This window comes from Sciurus carolinensis, chromosome 8, assembly GCF_902686445.1.
Source record: "Sciurus carolinensis chromosome 8, mSciCar1.2, whole genome shotgun sequence".
In the NCBI taxonomy this organism is placed as follows: Eukaryota; Metazoa; Chordata; class Mammalia; order Rodentia; family Sciuridae; genus Sciurus; species Sciurus carolinensis.
In genome coordinates this window covers 53,785,051-53,801,583 of record NC_062220.1, presented here as the reverse complement: position 1 = coordinate 53,801,583, position 16,533 = coordinate 53,785,051, and the positions used below count along the sequence as shown (strand labels likewise).

The 16,533-nt window shown below is 35.0% G+C and overlaps 1 protein-coding gene across 15 annotated transcripts in view; it reads left to right on the top strand.

The window, feature by feature from the left end:
* Positions 1 to 16,533, top strand: part of Adam22 (ADAM metallopeptidase domain 22) — a 212,192-nt gene that overhangs the window by 74,096 nt on the left and 121,563 nt on the right. The gene's annotated exons all lie outside the window — the stretch shown is intronic.

The following is a 16,533-nucleotide window of genomic DNA, read 5'->3' as shown; positions in this document are numbered from 1 at the left end:
CAGTCTCAAAATAAAAAATGAAAAGGGCTGGGGATGGAACTCCGTGGTAAATTGTCTCTAGGTTCAATCCCCAGTACCAAAATAAATTAATTAATTAATTTAATTAATGAACTTAAAATAGGGAAACTAAATAATATTTGTTAAAAAGTAGTCTTTTAATGGTTTTCTAAAGTGGTGATATTATTGGCCTTTAGAACACACACTGCAGTTTTACTTTTAGTAAGCTATTAGCCATTCATTTATTTGAAGAAAGTGATTTAAAATTAACTTAGAAGTGAATCTTCCCTTTTGGTGAAAAGATACTGTGTTTACATATTATGCTTTGCTATGATGAGATGGCTTTTTTAAAGAATGCCAATGAATTAACATGTACTTCCTACTCTGTTAGATGTTCTCATCGTGATAATACATAGATAAATGGGTATGTAGAATTTTCTACCAAAATCTATCATGAGCTGGAGAAATTAATTTTATTTATGTATTTTTTCTACCAGGGATTGAACCCAGGGCTACTTAGCTACTAAGCCACATCCCCAGCACTTTTACTTTTTTAATTTTTTAATTTTATTTTGAGAGAGGGTCTCACTAGTTTGCTTATAGTCTTGCCAAGTTGCTGACAGTGACCTGCGATCCTCCTGCCTCATCTGGGATTATAGGCATGGAGCAGCACACCAGGCTGAGAAATTCATTTTAAACTCACATCATGGAGGCATTTTTGTCATGAATCTTCTTTGGTAATACTCTACCTACTACATTTAGGTATTTTTTTTTTTTTACGGTTGCCTCCCTCTGCACCCAGCTTTATTAAGATGTAATTGACAAAATAAACATAGTATTTATTTATGGTATACACCGTATTATTTTGACATATGTATGCATTGTGGAATTATTAAACCAAACTAATTAATATGTCCATCACCTGACATGCTTGTATTTTTTATGGTGAGAACTTTTAGCAGTTTTCAAGTATCTAATACACCATTAACCGTAGTAACCATGTTGTTCAATAGATCTCTAGAACTTGTTCCTCCAGTCTAAGTCAAATTTTGTAACCTTGAAAGAGTATCTCCCCATTTCCTGTTCCCAAACCCACCCTCAGGTGATTGCACGCAACCAGCATCCTACTCTGCCTTCTGTGAGTTTGACTTTTTTAGGTTCCACATGTAAGTAAGATCATTTGGTATTTGTCTTTCTATGCCTGACTTTTATCCTCTAGGTTCTTCCATTGCCAATGTCACAATTTTTCTTTTTCAGGACTGCATAGTGTTCTAGATATACCACATTTTCTTTATTTGTTCATCCATTGATGAACAACACTTAGCTTGATTTAGTTCTTTTTGTGAATAATACTGTAGTAAACATATTCGTACAGATAGTTTTTGATCTACTGATTTCATTTCCTTTCTACATGTACCCCAACTTGGGATTGCTAGATCATATATATGGTAGTTCCATTTTTAATTTTTGAGGAACCTCTATACCATTTTCCATAAGGAATGCATTAATTTACATTCCCCCTAATAGGGTACAAGGGTCCCCTTCTCCATATACTCTCCAACACTTTTTATCTTTTGTCTTTTTAATAATAATAGACTTTCTAAGGGTTGTGAAGTGATATTTCTTAGTAGTTTCAATTAGAATTTTCTCATGAGTAATGGTGTTGGATATTTTTTCATATGTTGTTGGCCATTTTTTGTTTTCTTTAGAAAAATGTCTACTTATAGCCTTTGCCTGTATTTAATTTGGGTCATTTTCTTGGTGTTGAGTTGTTTGAGTTCCTTATGTATTTTAGATATTAGCCCCTTGTGAGATGTATGGTTTGCAAATATTTTCTCCCATTTTGCAGGTTGTCTCATGATTGCTGATTGTTTCCTTTACTATGCAGAAATGATTTAGTTTGATCTAATCTTATTTGTTTATAGTTTTGGGTTCATGTACAAATAATCATTGCCCAAACCAATGACAGAAAACTTTTACTGTTTTCTTTTACAGCCCTTTTTATTTTTTATTTTGATAGGGTTTCACTAAGTTGCCCAGGCTAGTCTTTAAACTTATGATCCTTTTGCCTCAGCCTTCCAAGTAGCTGAAATTACAGACATGCGTCATTATACCTGGCTATTTCAGGCCAGTTTTTTTCTTCTTATTTTTTGTGGTGCTGGGCATTGAACCCAGGCCTCATACATGAAAGGCAAGTGCTCTACCACTGAGCTACATCCCCAGTCCTTTTTATTTTTTATTTTGACACAGGGTCTTACTAAGTTGCATAGGCCCTTGTGAATTTGCTGAGGTTAGCTTTGAACTTGCAATCTTCCTGCCTCAGCTCCCTGAGCCACTGGGATTACAGGCATGTGCTCAGTCCCAGGCTTGGATCATTTTTTAGTCATTGTGGTGATGGGGAATCTACCTTCTATAAAGATCATATCAGCTTATTCAAGATTAATCTGTGTTCCTATATTAATCTTTTAAAATGGTTATGATAGGTTAAAATATTTTTCTTTAATATTCTTTATTCTTTTCCACATTTTTATTGGTACATTACAGTTGCATATGTTTATGTTACATATTTGTACTTGCACATATATAACATGAAATTTGTATTATATATTTGTACATGCATGTATATAACAATAATTCGGTTAGTATCATTCCTCAGTACTTACCTACTTCATTCTTTGATTCTGAATAGTTGTCCATTTTTAGGCATTTTATAAAGTGTTTGTATACTCTTTCCATCTTCTATTGAAATGGTCACTTTTTACTTATTGAATTATAAGTACCCATTATACTTTTAGGATATTAAATATTTGATATACCACGTATTTTCTAGGTCTAAAAACACAGGAGAATATATAATAGGTGGTTTACAGATGTTATATCATAGTTCATGATTGAATAATATTTACTTCCAGATTTTATGGCTACCTTCTATATTCTGTAAATAATTCTCTCTTTTCTACTTATCTACAAGTATGTTATTTATCATTAACTAAGTTTTAGTGTTATATGTCAGAGAACTATTTAAATTTTGATGTAGCCAAACCCACAGTGATTTTTTTTCAGTTTTGATTTTGATTTTAGAGAGTTCTTTCTCATCAAATAAAGTCATTTAAAATTTTTGCTACTGCTTTTATGATTTTTAGTTTAAATAATGGATCATTTAACCCATTTAGAATTTCTATAGGTATTAGTAGACGGTAAGTCTATCCTTATTTTTTCAAATGGGAAAGGCCTTCACTGAACCTTTCATGGTAATACCAGGTTCCAAGTTCCTGGGAAATCCCATAACTTCTCTGAGACTCAGTTCTCTCACCTATAAAATCAGGAGTAAGAATTTTTCTCATCTCAGATTGAAGTTCATGTAGGGTGAATCCCACGTCCAGAGTCTAATGTCTTACCTCATCCATATTGAACTCTTCTACGTACACTCTTCCATGTGTCACTTGGATACAGAAGTTTGGGTTGTGTTATAGTTTAAATATGATGTAGCCCCCAAAGCTCCTGTGTTAATGCAGAAACATTCAGAGGTGAAAGGATTAGCTTATGAAAACTGTAACCTGATCACTTCATCCTCGTTTGAATGGACTGACAGACAAACTGTTTCCAGAGGGGCGGTGACTGGAGGAGGTGGGTCCCCCAGCACGGCGTGAGTCCTACAGGGGATCCTCTTCCCTGTGGCCCCTTCCTTCTATCCTCTTTCGGTCACACCCTTTGACCATAATGTTCTGCTCACCTTGGGCTCAGAGCAAAGCAGTTGGCCCACCACGGACCAAATCTCTGAAATTGTCCTCCCTCTAAGTTGTTCTTGTCAGGTATTTCGGTCATAGTGGTGCAAAGCTGATTAACACAAGGAGGAAAGGAACTGGTCTATCTTTACCTTGATCTAAGAAAATCTAAGGTTAGAATTGGTAAGTGGAACTTAAATGCTTTTTTTTTTTTAGCCACCAGATGTTATTTTAAACTGACTGATGAAAACCATCATTTTATATATAAATGGTTTTCATAACAGAAAGTTTAAAATATGAAATGCTTTCCAAATATCCATAGTGTTACTTTAAAGAAAGGAAGCTACAAGAAAAGGTCAATTCAGAAATAAAGCAAAATATAAATATAGATCATAGTTTTAATTTTGATTTTCTATTTAAAAGTTCTTATCTCAAAATGATTTTTTATTTTTAAGTACATAATTTAAATTTAAAAAATATAAAAAAATTAAACAAGAGAAATGTTCATAGTCTCAGAGATTTTAATAGATTAACCTACGAATAAAAAAGGAACTAAGTAAAGATTGTTTAATGGGTTGATGTTACAGTAATCCCCAACCTTATCCAGTTTTTTTTTTTTTTTTTTTTGTAATTTTAATTACCCATAATCAATTGCAGTCTGAAAATATTAAGTGGAAAGTTACAGAAATAAACAAATCATGAGTTTTAAATTGCACACCATTCTGCATAGCATGAGTACTGGTGTATATGTATATGTGACTGTATGGACATGGAATTCAGAGCTAGGGAAGACCATATCTGAATCTGGCTCTCCAATAGCCTGTCTTTCATTGTTATTTCTTAATAAACTTACAGAGTATTGGCCTTTGACTTGACCTTCCTTATATCATCATTTCCTATTGACCAATGAAAGGGTCTTAAAATTCTAAACCTGTTGTGCCCAATGGGAGTGAGTCCTGAGATAAAGTTGTTACCTTGTTCTTTTTGTTTTTGTTATAGTTTTTGTATTTTTACCTTTGCCTTGCATGAGATTGTTAAATATCCCCCCAAATTCAAAATATGAGTTTGGACTAGGTTTAACTTGCCAGACTGCTTCAAGTTCTCTGTTGACCTTATTTAACATATAACATTTATTGCAACTTTTTATGTTTTTGTTTCATTTATGAGTCATCATAGGCCATTATTGCCTGCCATTTGGGCTATCTCTACTACTCACTTTACATGTTCATTGGGAGGTAACTGAGTATCTATGAAGAAAACTAATACACACACACACACACATACACACACACACAATTTATTTATTTATTCTCTCCCTTTCTTTCTTTCCCTTTTTCATGATAGAGATTGAACCCAGGGCCTTGCATATGCTGAGCATGTGCTCTGCCACCGAGTCACACCCCCAGCTGCTATGACTCTATTTTTACACAGATGTTGACAGATTAAATACATCCTCCTGACTGGGTGCTGTGGTCCACACCATAATCCCAACTACTTGGTAGGCTAAGGCAGGAGAGTCAAAGTTTGTGGTCAGTCTCTGCAATTTTAGCAAGACCCTGTCTCAAAATTTTAAAAAGAGTGGGGATGCTGGGATGTATGTCACTGGTAGAAGGCCCCTGATTTCAATCCCCAGTTCCAGAAAAAAAAAAAAAAAAAAAAAAAACCAAAAAAACTTTTGACTTCTCTTTCCTCACTTGTCAGTATGTCTTAGAGATATGTCCACATCAATGCATATACCACTGTCTCATTCTTTTTAGGAATGCATAGTATGCCATTCACAGATTTTTTTTGTAATTTGCTAAATAGCCTTCGGTTGAATGTCAGTTAGGTTGTTTTTCAGTTTTTTATTATTACAAATGGTGCTCTGATAAATCATAAAACACTTCATTTGAATACATGGGATTGTATCTGTAAGATAAATTCTGGAAATGAAATTGCTGGCTCAAAGAGAATATACAGTTTACATTCTCACCAGAAACATGTTGAGAGTGCCTATTTTCTTACGCTCTGTATCTGTCACCTGTAACTTTGCTCTAGTTGTTTTACTAGAGGAGGACCCTGAGGGGGTCATGTTCTCCCATGCATCTCCTAATTTACATGTTCTCATACTATTGAAAAGTCCTGCATATCTGGCACCCTGTCCTATCACACTCTCCTCCTGCCAGTCTCTTCAAAACTCAGATCTACCATAAGTTTCTCTTAGAAATATCCTTGATCCATAATCATCCTTCTTCCTCAGAACTTCCTGGGTCAAGCTAGGTGCTCTTCTTTTTGTGTGTGTGAGATTCCTTTGTACATATAATGGATTTTCCTGCATGCTTCTGTTATGTTGCTGTCACTTTGAATTATCTTCATTGGTTCTTTGCTTGCACTTTTATGAAATGACCTGATCTCCGTGTCATGGACTATCCCATTTTCATCCCTTTGTCCAAACACCTTTCTTATAACGACACATGCTAGAGAACCAGTCAGTGTGTTTTTAGATGAATTGATACAAATTCATGTCAGAATTTTGAGAGTTAGATGGAATTTTCATGATTTTTTTTTGGGTGGGGTGGTACTGGGAATTGAACTCAGGGGCACTTGACCACTGAGCCACATCCCCAGCCCTGTTTTGTGTTGTATTTAGAGACAGGGTCTCACTGAATTGCTTAGCGCCTCACTTTTGCTGAGGCTGACTTTGAACTCATGATCCTCCTGCCTCAGTGTCTTGAGCTGCTGGGATTACAGGTGTGTGCCACCTCGTCTGGCTTTGTGATCATTTAATCCAAATTGTTCACTTCATTAGTGAAAAATGTATTTTAAATTTTATTATTCTAAATTCAAAAATATGTAGTTCATTATTTTTATTTCTATAAAGAAATAAAAAAGAGACTATGACTCTTTTCCCCCTGGGTTTAAATCAGTACCCCAATATTGTAGTCCTTGATTGATAGATTTGATTGATAGATTTTTGTTTTTTTGTACCAGGAATGGAACCCAGGGCCTATTGCATGCCAGGCAAGTGCTGTACCACTCATCTACATCTCCAACACTTTTTACTTTTTATATTGAGGCAGGTCTTACTGTGTTGCCCAGGCTGGCTTTGAACTTGTGATCCTCCTGCCTTAGCCTCCCAAGTAGCTGGAATTACAGGCTGTGCATTACCATAACTGGTTATATAGGGTCTTTATAAAGGAATATGCTGTTCAAACTCATTAAATATCAAAGACGTACTTTTTATTTCTTCTGTTCCTCCAATTAATGCAACCGTCCTCTGTCTTCAAGACCTTATTCCCAGGATCTCACCATGTTTGAAAACACTGATAAACAGGAAGCTAGAAAGCAAAAAAATCATGGTTTTTACTGATAAAACTGTTATTTGTGTTTTCTTGGTTCATTTCCACATGCTATGGTTATCTCTCCTTGAACCATGATAACCCAGTATCCTAGTCTCTAGCCTCTAACAACCACAAATGTTTATTTGCCCTTTGGGTTGCCTATTATCTAAGACTTTAACCGCTCTCATACCATTTCTCACAGCCCAGGAATCTGCACATAAAAAAAAAAAAACCCAGATGACTCTGAAGTATTTTGAGAAATATCCTTTTAGTCCTGTGCAATCCCTAGTTCTCACGTACATTTAGTTTCATTTCATTGCAATTTTTTAATATTTATGGAGTCCCTGTTAACACTTATAGTTTTGTACTTCTTGGTACATCTGCATAGAATATTCATAGGTACTTTCTTTGTCATCCTCTTAACTTAATAGGCTAGGACAGTGCTTAACTTTTATTAAAATATTCCTCCTCCATGCTTAATTCATTTGATACTGAATTCTAAAATTAGAGTGATAACTAGAAAGAGCCACAGGAAGAATAGATCAGTCATGGAGATATATCTTAGGTCCTTTTCATTTGGATGTTTGTATAGAGATTATTTTGTTTCAGAGTCTCTTCTTATTCCCCAATCACTGATCATGAAGCCTAACCATTATGTGTTGATTTCCTCTCTATGAAAACATAATTTGAAATTTATGGATGAAAAGCAGCAATGAAAACACTGTTTTTCCTTTTGCTGGGTTGGTTGCTGAATTTAGATTGAGAGGAAAACAATGGTTCATCAGATAATTGTGAAAAGAAGTGCCAAATACAAAGACCTTAGATAATCAATCCTCTGGAGTGTAGATATTCACAATTGATGTATGTGACACTTTCTCCCTTTTGTTCTTATCTTCTTTAGCATATTTTCAGATGCAAAAAGTTCAATCATTTTCCACAAGAAAATTACTCATAAAAGATTTTCCTAAAGCTAATATTGTAAAATTAAGAGAATAGGACAGAAAAGTGTATTTAACTTTTATGTTTGTAGTTTCTATGTGATTATTAACTCTTAGAATATAGAAACTGATTCTAAGTAGGTCATGTTGTCATGATCCTGATTCATTTTCTTTCCATTTAAGTTGGTTTAGGAGTGAATGTGAGGTACTGGGATATTTTAATCAGCTTTTAAAAACATGGCCAGCCAAGTGAGCTTGCCCACCCTCCTCTTATTTTTTTGTAGGGGGGATTGAACCCAGGATTTTGATCATGCTAGACAAATGCTCTGTGACCAATCTACATCCGCAGCCATAGGTGCCCCTTTACTGTTGTCACTCTAGGAAGGCATTGCATTTATGAGAATAACAGTTCCATTGCTCATATCAATGTTACATCTTTGGGGTTTGCGATCAATGTCTATAGCACATTTTCTGAACTGTTTTAGTGGTAGAATAACATCGGTTGGGTATGTTTGAGTTTTGGAAACAGCCAGAAAGTCATCCAGAATCATCTTTCTACTAGTATGAATGACTAGCCTGATTAATTATGGATTGAGAATCTCTAATCTGAGGTCTCTAACCTGTATTTGTTACTCACAAGATATGGTTAGGAAATATCGTGACTGGTTTTCTCATGTGTCATTTTGTCTCTGAAGGCAATTCCAAAGAAGAAATTTTAACAACATTTTGAGTAATTGCAATATCACTGGCATAAGTGAAGATGATCTCAAAATGACAGTGTGGAAATTGGCAACACTCAGCTGACTGTTCATTTCTGTTATAACATTTTACAAAAGCCTATTTCATTATTTATTGTAACATTCTGGTACTGTGAAGAAACAGATATTTTAGTGAAACCAAAATAAAATTGCTTGACTTGGTATACTTACCATTTGTTCATCAGTGTAATTATAAATTGACTGATATCAGCTAGAATTGAAAGATAGGTAAGGAAATGACAGTTAAGTGTCAAATGAAATGGGAGCGGGCAGAAGGGTCACCTTTTAAGGATTGCAGTTTTCAGACAAATGGTAAAATGTAATTTTCTTATCTTTCATGTTCGTATTACCTAGATTTTCCTGGATCAGGTTTAAGCCAATAATTTCCCATCGTAAAAAATATTCTTGTGATAGAAAAATTAAACACTTAAAATGAAGGCTGGGGTTGTAGCTCAGTGGTAGAGCTCTTGCCTAGCACAGGTAAGGCACTGGGTTCGATCCTCAGCACCACATTTATTTAAAAATAAATAAATAAATAAAATAAAGGTTAATTTAAAAAAAAAAGAATAACAAATCTTAAAAAAAAAAAAAAAAGTGACCTGGTATTTCTGATTAGGCATGGCAGACAGAACTCTTGTTTCTTTGATCCATTGTAATGACAGTGAGGGTACAGTCATCTCTCAAGAACCAATGAGGGTCATCAATAAAATTTCAGAAGCTCTAACAAGAATGGATAAGTAGTGAAGGACTTAACAGAATGGAAAAAACTGAGTCCTAATTTCAATGAGAAACTGTAAAAGAGTCTAGAAACAGAGAAACCATATACCTCGGAAAACTGGAATGTGATTTGAGGCTAAAAAGAAAAGCAGATTATATTAATTTTAAAAGATATAAACCCTAAAATTTGTTTTAAAATCGAAAAGCAGACAGTTGTAGTTGTTTTATTTTATTCTACATCTATAAACATATGGGAGGAGAGAGAAGTGCCAATACTACTTTTTTGGCATAGCAATTATTTATGCTTTACAGAAAGCAGAGATAACTGTTTAAATGTGATTAATAGGATAACAGATTATTAAGGAAACCAAACAGAATTATACTTTTTTTGTTTTAGAGGCTATGCTTTCTTTCAGAGTTACAGCACATTTTCATGTCTGGATTCTGGACAAGGATATGTTGTTGAAAATAATGCTGTGAAGCCTATTCTGTGACATATGTTAGTCCTTGCTCTCCTATGCTGTAAGGGAAGGGACATTTTCTTTTCATTGTGATGGATTTCCCCAGTAGTTGGAAGAACCTACAGTGTCAAAGCTAACTATTAGAATTCCACTAATCAGAAGCAAAGCAGCCTTGAAAAGCATAAAGCTTAAAATATGGAAATCAAAATGTCAGAAAGAGAATATTAATAAATAGCATATAGAACATGTAATGTGTTGCACCTGAGTTCGAAACTTCGTAAGGGGCAGTTAGAAGCCCCATTCTCTTCTGCGGTCTAGTGACCAGGGAAAATGCATGTCCATTCTCCTGGCAGGAGCAGGAGGATATCTGTTTGAAGAAACAACCTCCTCTGGATTGGGAATGTAGACAGCTCAGGGTGAGCGTTATGCTGAGAACAGGAGGATGTAACCATGTCTGCATATTGAATCAGGGGCCCATAACCCTTGACTCTCACTTGGTTCTCTGAATGTTGACATCAGTCTTGTACTATGCAACCAGGAGATAGGAAGCTTACTAACTGGGAAAAGTGATAATCTCCTGGTAAAGAATGCTCAGACACTGTCATTTGGATTTTCCTAATGACATTTCTGCCCCCTCTAGAGAGAACTGCCTATCACAACCCTGTTGCTCTTCACTTCACAGGCAGTGATTTGTGCTTCACTTTGAACAATGAGAGCAAAGGATTACCAGAGATTTAAGGAGAGCATCCACAAAAAAGAAAGAGGGAAGAGAAAATAGAAGAGAATTCAGTTGAAGGAAAGAAAAGGCAAGGAACAGAAGACAATCTTTAAACACCCGACCTATAATAATATATTCAGGGAGATAGTGAAACAAGGAAATGGTATTAAACATCCAGAGGAAAAAAAATTAGAAAAAATAGTATAAATAATAAAAAATCAGTAGAAGTTTTGAATGATATAATTGGAAGAAACAAGTCTCCCACAAAAATAGGACAAAAGATTAAGAAATGAGTCAGTGTGGTGCATTCCTATAATCCCAGGGACCTGGGAGGCTGGGTCAGGAGGATGGCAAATTCAAGAAATAGCGTGAGCAATTTAGTGAAACCTTGTCTCAAAAAATAAAAAAAAATTGGGGTTTTAGAGTACCAGTTCAATCTCAGTACCAGGGGGAAAATTAAGATAAGGAAACCAGGAGAGAAAAGATAAAACTTTGAGGATCAGTCTGGGAGATTAAGTATCTGAATAGTAAGAGTCTCAGGAAAACAGTAGAGAGAAAATTATCAAAGAAATAATAAAATTAATTATAACTGAAGAATATGAATTTTTAGATTGAAAGGGCCAATTGAATGCCCAGGGCAGTAAATAGAAGAAATTCCACACGAAAGCATACAACTATAAAGTTTTAGAATAGTGGAGAGAAAAGAGACAATCAGAAAAGTTTCTTTTTTTTTTTTTTAATATTTTTTTTAAAAACTTTATTTTCATTAACTTTGTTTCTTTTTAAAATTTTTTTCAGAAAAGTTTCTATAGAGAAAAAACAGATCACATTCGAAGGATCAGAATCAGAGTAGATCAGACTTTTCAGTAATACTAGAAGCAGCAGACAGTGGAGAAATACTATGTAAATCTTGCAGGATTTCTGTGCCTACAAATCCAAACCATCCATCAAGGTAAATGCTCAGCAACTGTATCTGCAAGTGCTAAAATAAATTAACATTGTGTATTCCTTATTTGGAAGATACCAGAGACTGAGCTCCAGCAAAACAAAAGGGAGAAGGTCCAGAAAGATGAAGATGTAGGATACACAAAACAGAATAACAGTGAAGAGTGCAGCAAAGGGAATTCCTAGGATCATGGTAAAGATAATTCCATTATGATAGCTGATCAACAAACCCAGAGATCAGTTAGCCCCTATGTGAGCAGGAGGATGGAAGCTAAGGGAAAAAAAAATTGATAGAGTATTTGCTGTATTTGCTCATATTGAAGAAAAATTATTTATAGAAAAATTTAGGGTTGATTATGTGGCCATATGTATGGCACCAAAAGAGAAGACTGTGGAAGCAGGAAAAAATACATGTGTTGGGGTTGGTTTTTGTGGTCAAGAGAATGAGCCTGGGATCAGGTTGTCTGAACTAGGATCCTGGCTCAGCCACTTACTAATACCTGCATTCCCTTGAGGAAGTTACTTTCACGTCTTTATGCTTCAGCTTCCTCATCTGTATGGAGATATTAACAAGACCTTCTTAACAAGATTGTTGTATAGATTAAAGGAATCATTGCATATAAAGCAGTTAATCAGTAGTATTGGTATTATTGATAATAGTAGTAATAGTAATAAGGGTTTAAAAATTTTAACCATGATTTTCATTATTTCTAGCAATTTTAAAATTGAAAAAAGAAGAATTAGAAGTATAGGCTTACTTCTTTTTGATAAATGTGGTTATAAATACTCCTAAGAAACTGTTTAAAATAAAGCAAAAAAATAAATGCCACCAAAGGTGACATTTATGCATACATGGGAGCATTTCCTTCTAGTTATTTTTTTTCCTTCACATTGTTTTATTCACATAATTGTTATATTCTCATTCTATAATTTCTGATTTTCTTTTTAAACATTAAGAAGCATTTTTCTGTTAATATGAGCCCTTGTTAAAGAGTTTTATTATCTTTATTATTTTCCACTAAATGGATGGAAAATAATTTTCTCAATGGCTTTGTGAAATGCATTTCAAAATTCATTTTTCTTATCAATGCAGTAATATTTATTATAGAAATTTTAGATAATGTGCAGAAGACAAGTAAGATTAATATAGCAGTAATTTTACTACCCAAAGATAAGCACTAGTATCATTTTAATGTATGCCTCTTTTTCATTCACATATATAGATTTTCCTTTCTTTTGCAAAATGTGGAACACTTTTTAAGAAGATATTATCTTTTAGTATCTTCTATTATATGTTAGTTTTAGCAGAATGTTGCATTGTAAATTCTTTGTATCTTATTTATTTATGTAATAACTTCTTTGATGTTGTTTCCAGAGTTTCTCTATGGTAATGTTTTATTGACAATCTTTATTGCTAAACATCTGTATGCATTCAAATTTATTTTATTAGGTTAGATTCTCAGACAGAATTTCAGTCTAAAAAGTATAAACTTACTTACTTTATATATATAGTCAAATTGCTCTCTGTGAAAGTTTTACAAAGCTATGATCACAGTGTCAGTAGATGCTTGTGATTCTTCAGTAGCTTTGTCAAAACTTGGTATTCTAATAATATTTCATTTGAAAATGTCGTAAGATATCTTCTACATTTATTTTCTTCATTAGATTCTTGGGTGCAAAAAATATTAGGAGTTTTGAGTTTTATACTAAATTTTGAAAGTTTCCTTTCTCAAAGGAAGGCAATAATTAACTATCATCAACAGCATATAATAATGCCTGTTAATCTGTATTCTTATTAATGATGGGACTGTTGTGTTCTTCGCCTAGATGATAAGGCAATCATTGACAGATAATAGATCTTAAGTATTGCAATAAACCAGCCATGATATCATGATGACTCAGGCCAAGTTGGTGGCAATGGAAATGGTTTTATTTTGAAAATATTTTGAAAACAGAGTGACAAAATTCTTTGATCTATTGGATATTGGATGTAGTAGAAATTGAAGAGTCAGTGATTACTCCATAGTTTTGGGCCAGGGCAATTGGAATGATGAGACAGTTGTTTATGGAAATGGGAAGACTGTAGGACCATCTTGTTTGTCAAGCAAGATCAGGAGTTCTAGTTTGTGAATATTAAGTATGATGTGCACATGTATGATAAGCAATAGAAGGTGTTGATTATATAGTTGGTTATGTGATTCTGGTGTTCAGAGAATTCTAATCTAGAGATATAAATCAGAAGATATCAGTATATAATATTATTTAAGAGGAAAACATTAGACAAAAGTCACCATGGGAGTAAGTGTGAAAAGAGAAGAAGAGGACCAAAGACTGAACCTTGGTTATACAGAGGCTGGGGAGATGGGAAGAAACCAGCAAAGGAGACTGAGAAGAAGCAGGAAGAGAAGAAGAAGAAAAATAAGTAGAGTGTGGAGCCTGGCAGGAAATTTAAAGAATCATTTGCAAGAGGCGATCAGCTGTGTCAAATGTAGTGTCAAGTAAGATTAGGACTAAGAATCCACATTGCATTTAACACAGAAGGGTAGGTGATTAGTAACCATTTTAAGAGCAGGTTTGGTGAAGTGATATGAAAATCTGATTAGATGGGTTCAAGAAAATAAGGGAAGTGAGAAAGGAAAGATATTGAGTATGAGCAGTTCTTTCTGGTAGTTTTGATTACTGAACAGAGGGAAATGAAGTAGTAATTGGATAGGAAAATGGTGTAAGGAGAATCATCTTGTTTTTCTGAATGGGAGAAATAATAATTTATATAGCTATAGGAAAGGGAGAATTTGATGATCAGGAGAAAGTGGAATTTCTGGTTCTTGTCTTTGGTAGGCAAGAAACAGATGGATATGATGCATGAGCAGGGTCTGGAAAGGGTTGGCTTTGGAGAATTACATGGATAGCTAACTCCTGGTAACAGGAGGGAAGACTGAGAATATGAGCGCAGATGCATGTAGGTAGAGAGATGTAGTAGTGGGAGTCTGTGGAATGTACTTTTGTTGTTGTTGTTGTTTTTTGTTTTCTCAGTGATCTAGGAAGCAAGTTCATCTTAAAATGAACGGGAGTGGATGGGTGGGTAGATGTTGAAAGCTTGAGGAGAGAGGAGAAGATACGGAATATGTTGAGACACAGTGGGAAGTGAATATCTGAATGAAATGGGATGTGATTGTCAGGCAACTTTATGGGACTACTCTAGTTTAGTCTCCATTAGGATAAAGTAACCATGGTTTGCCAGATGATATGCTACTCTTCAGCTTCATTCAGTTGCACTGAGCAGACATGGAGCAGATCACAGATTGTTTAAATCCAGATTGGTTTGGCTGGATGAGTATCACATGTTAGGTGATGGGTAAGGAGGTTTGCAAAGCAATGAATAGTAATTTAAGCTGAGTAAGGTAAGGGAGGAGACAGGAGGGAGGTCCTGTGAAATGGAAATATACTCAATGGAAATATACAGTGAAATGGAAGTATCCTCAATGATTTATGGGTTTTGTCAGGGTCAAAAGATTAAAATAGAGTGTTGAGGAGAAAGCTAGAATGAATGGATGGTCAAAAAATGGGAGACTGGAAATTAAGAATATGGTCGGTGAAAGGTTGACCATGGTGTTAGGTAGGTGAGAAAGAAAGGAGGTCATTGAATGAGATGAGGTGAAGGTGCAATGAAGCTAGAATTGAACAGGTCACTCAAGAAGATGTCAAAATCACCAGTAAGTGCAATAGGAATAGTGTTGCAGAGTGTGATCATAAATCAGGAACTAAAATTTTCAGGGAATAAAGGGAAGTGACTGGGAATTTGTGATTACCAGGATGGGTGATAGGTAGTGTAATCTGATGACACGGGATACAAAGTGGGAGAATTTTTAGTGGAACAAAGGAAAATAGCACAACATAGCAATAAGAAGAAAGATGGGTACATCTTCTGCCATTAGACTCCCCTTAGAGAAGCCCCCTTAAGTGGGGGCTGCAGATGTAACAGTATCTGCAAAGTAAAGTTGATTCTCAGAGTAAGATGATGAAGCAGATACTCAAAGAAAATATTGGAAATAAGGGATTTTGCTAATGGTCATATGTGAGTTCTTAAAAAGCATTATCAAAGGGTATCTGGAAGTTCTGAATTGTGGGAGAAGGGGACAGGGCTGGAGATGAGGGGTGACTTGGGAGTCAAGCTTTTTACAGTGACAGGCATAAATTAAGATAAAGGCCCGGATTAGATTAGTCTTGACATTCTAAAGCAGATCAACATGATGAGGCTGTGAGTGTTGGTGGTGGTAGGTGATAGGTGCTCTCTCGCTAGGAACAGGCGGAATTTGGGACTCCCACTTGATTTCTGCTCCAGGGGTCATGCTGGTGGGTGTGGGAAGCAGTTTTACTTTGAGCACATAGCTGTTCTTGATTTCTGGTGATGGAATTTGATCAACAGTTACGGTCTTGCTCCCAGAATATGAATGTGAAGAGGAAGGAGAAAAAAGAAAGATGTAAAGATGCTTAGTAGTCAGTAAACAATCTATAGAGAAAACTTGAGGCTAGCTCTGTCTTGCTGAGTCCAATTTTTAAGTAATTAAAATTATAAAATTTGGACTCTTCAGCGAATACAATTTATTTCAACAACATCCCCAAAGTTCAACATGTTTTAAACACCAAAATATCCTATTCCTAGGATACCCATAGGGAAATCTAAGTCAATTTTTGAAGCAAGTTCATCAGTTTTCTTCTTTGAAAGTTAATCCTTGATTTAGCTGTGGTGGAAAGGAGCATGTCCCCCTCGGTTGAGAATCTACCTTGCATTTCACCAGGGCTCCATTCAAGTGCTTTGCTGTCTTATGTTCCATGGTTTCTTTGTCTTTCAAAGTGGTAATGAGTCAGAATGATCAGAATATGCCAACCCACAACTGTATGTTAATAGAATTTTACCAGACTCTTTGTAAACTGTTAATTTGATTATACTTTC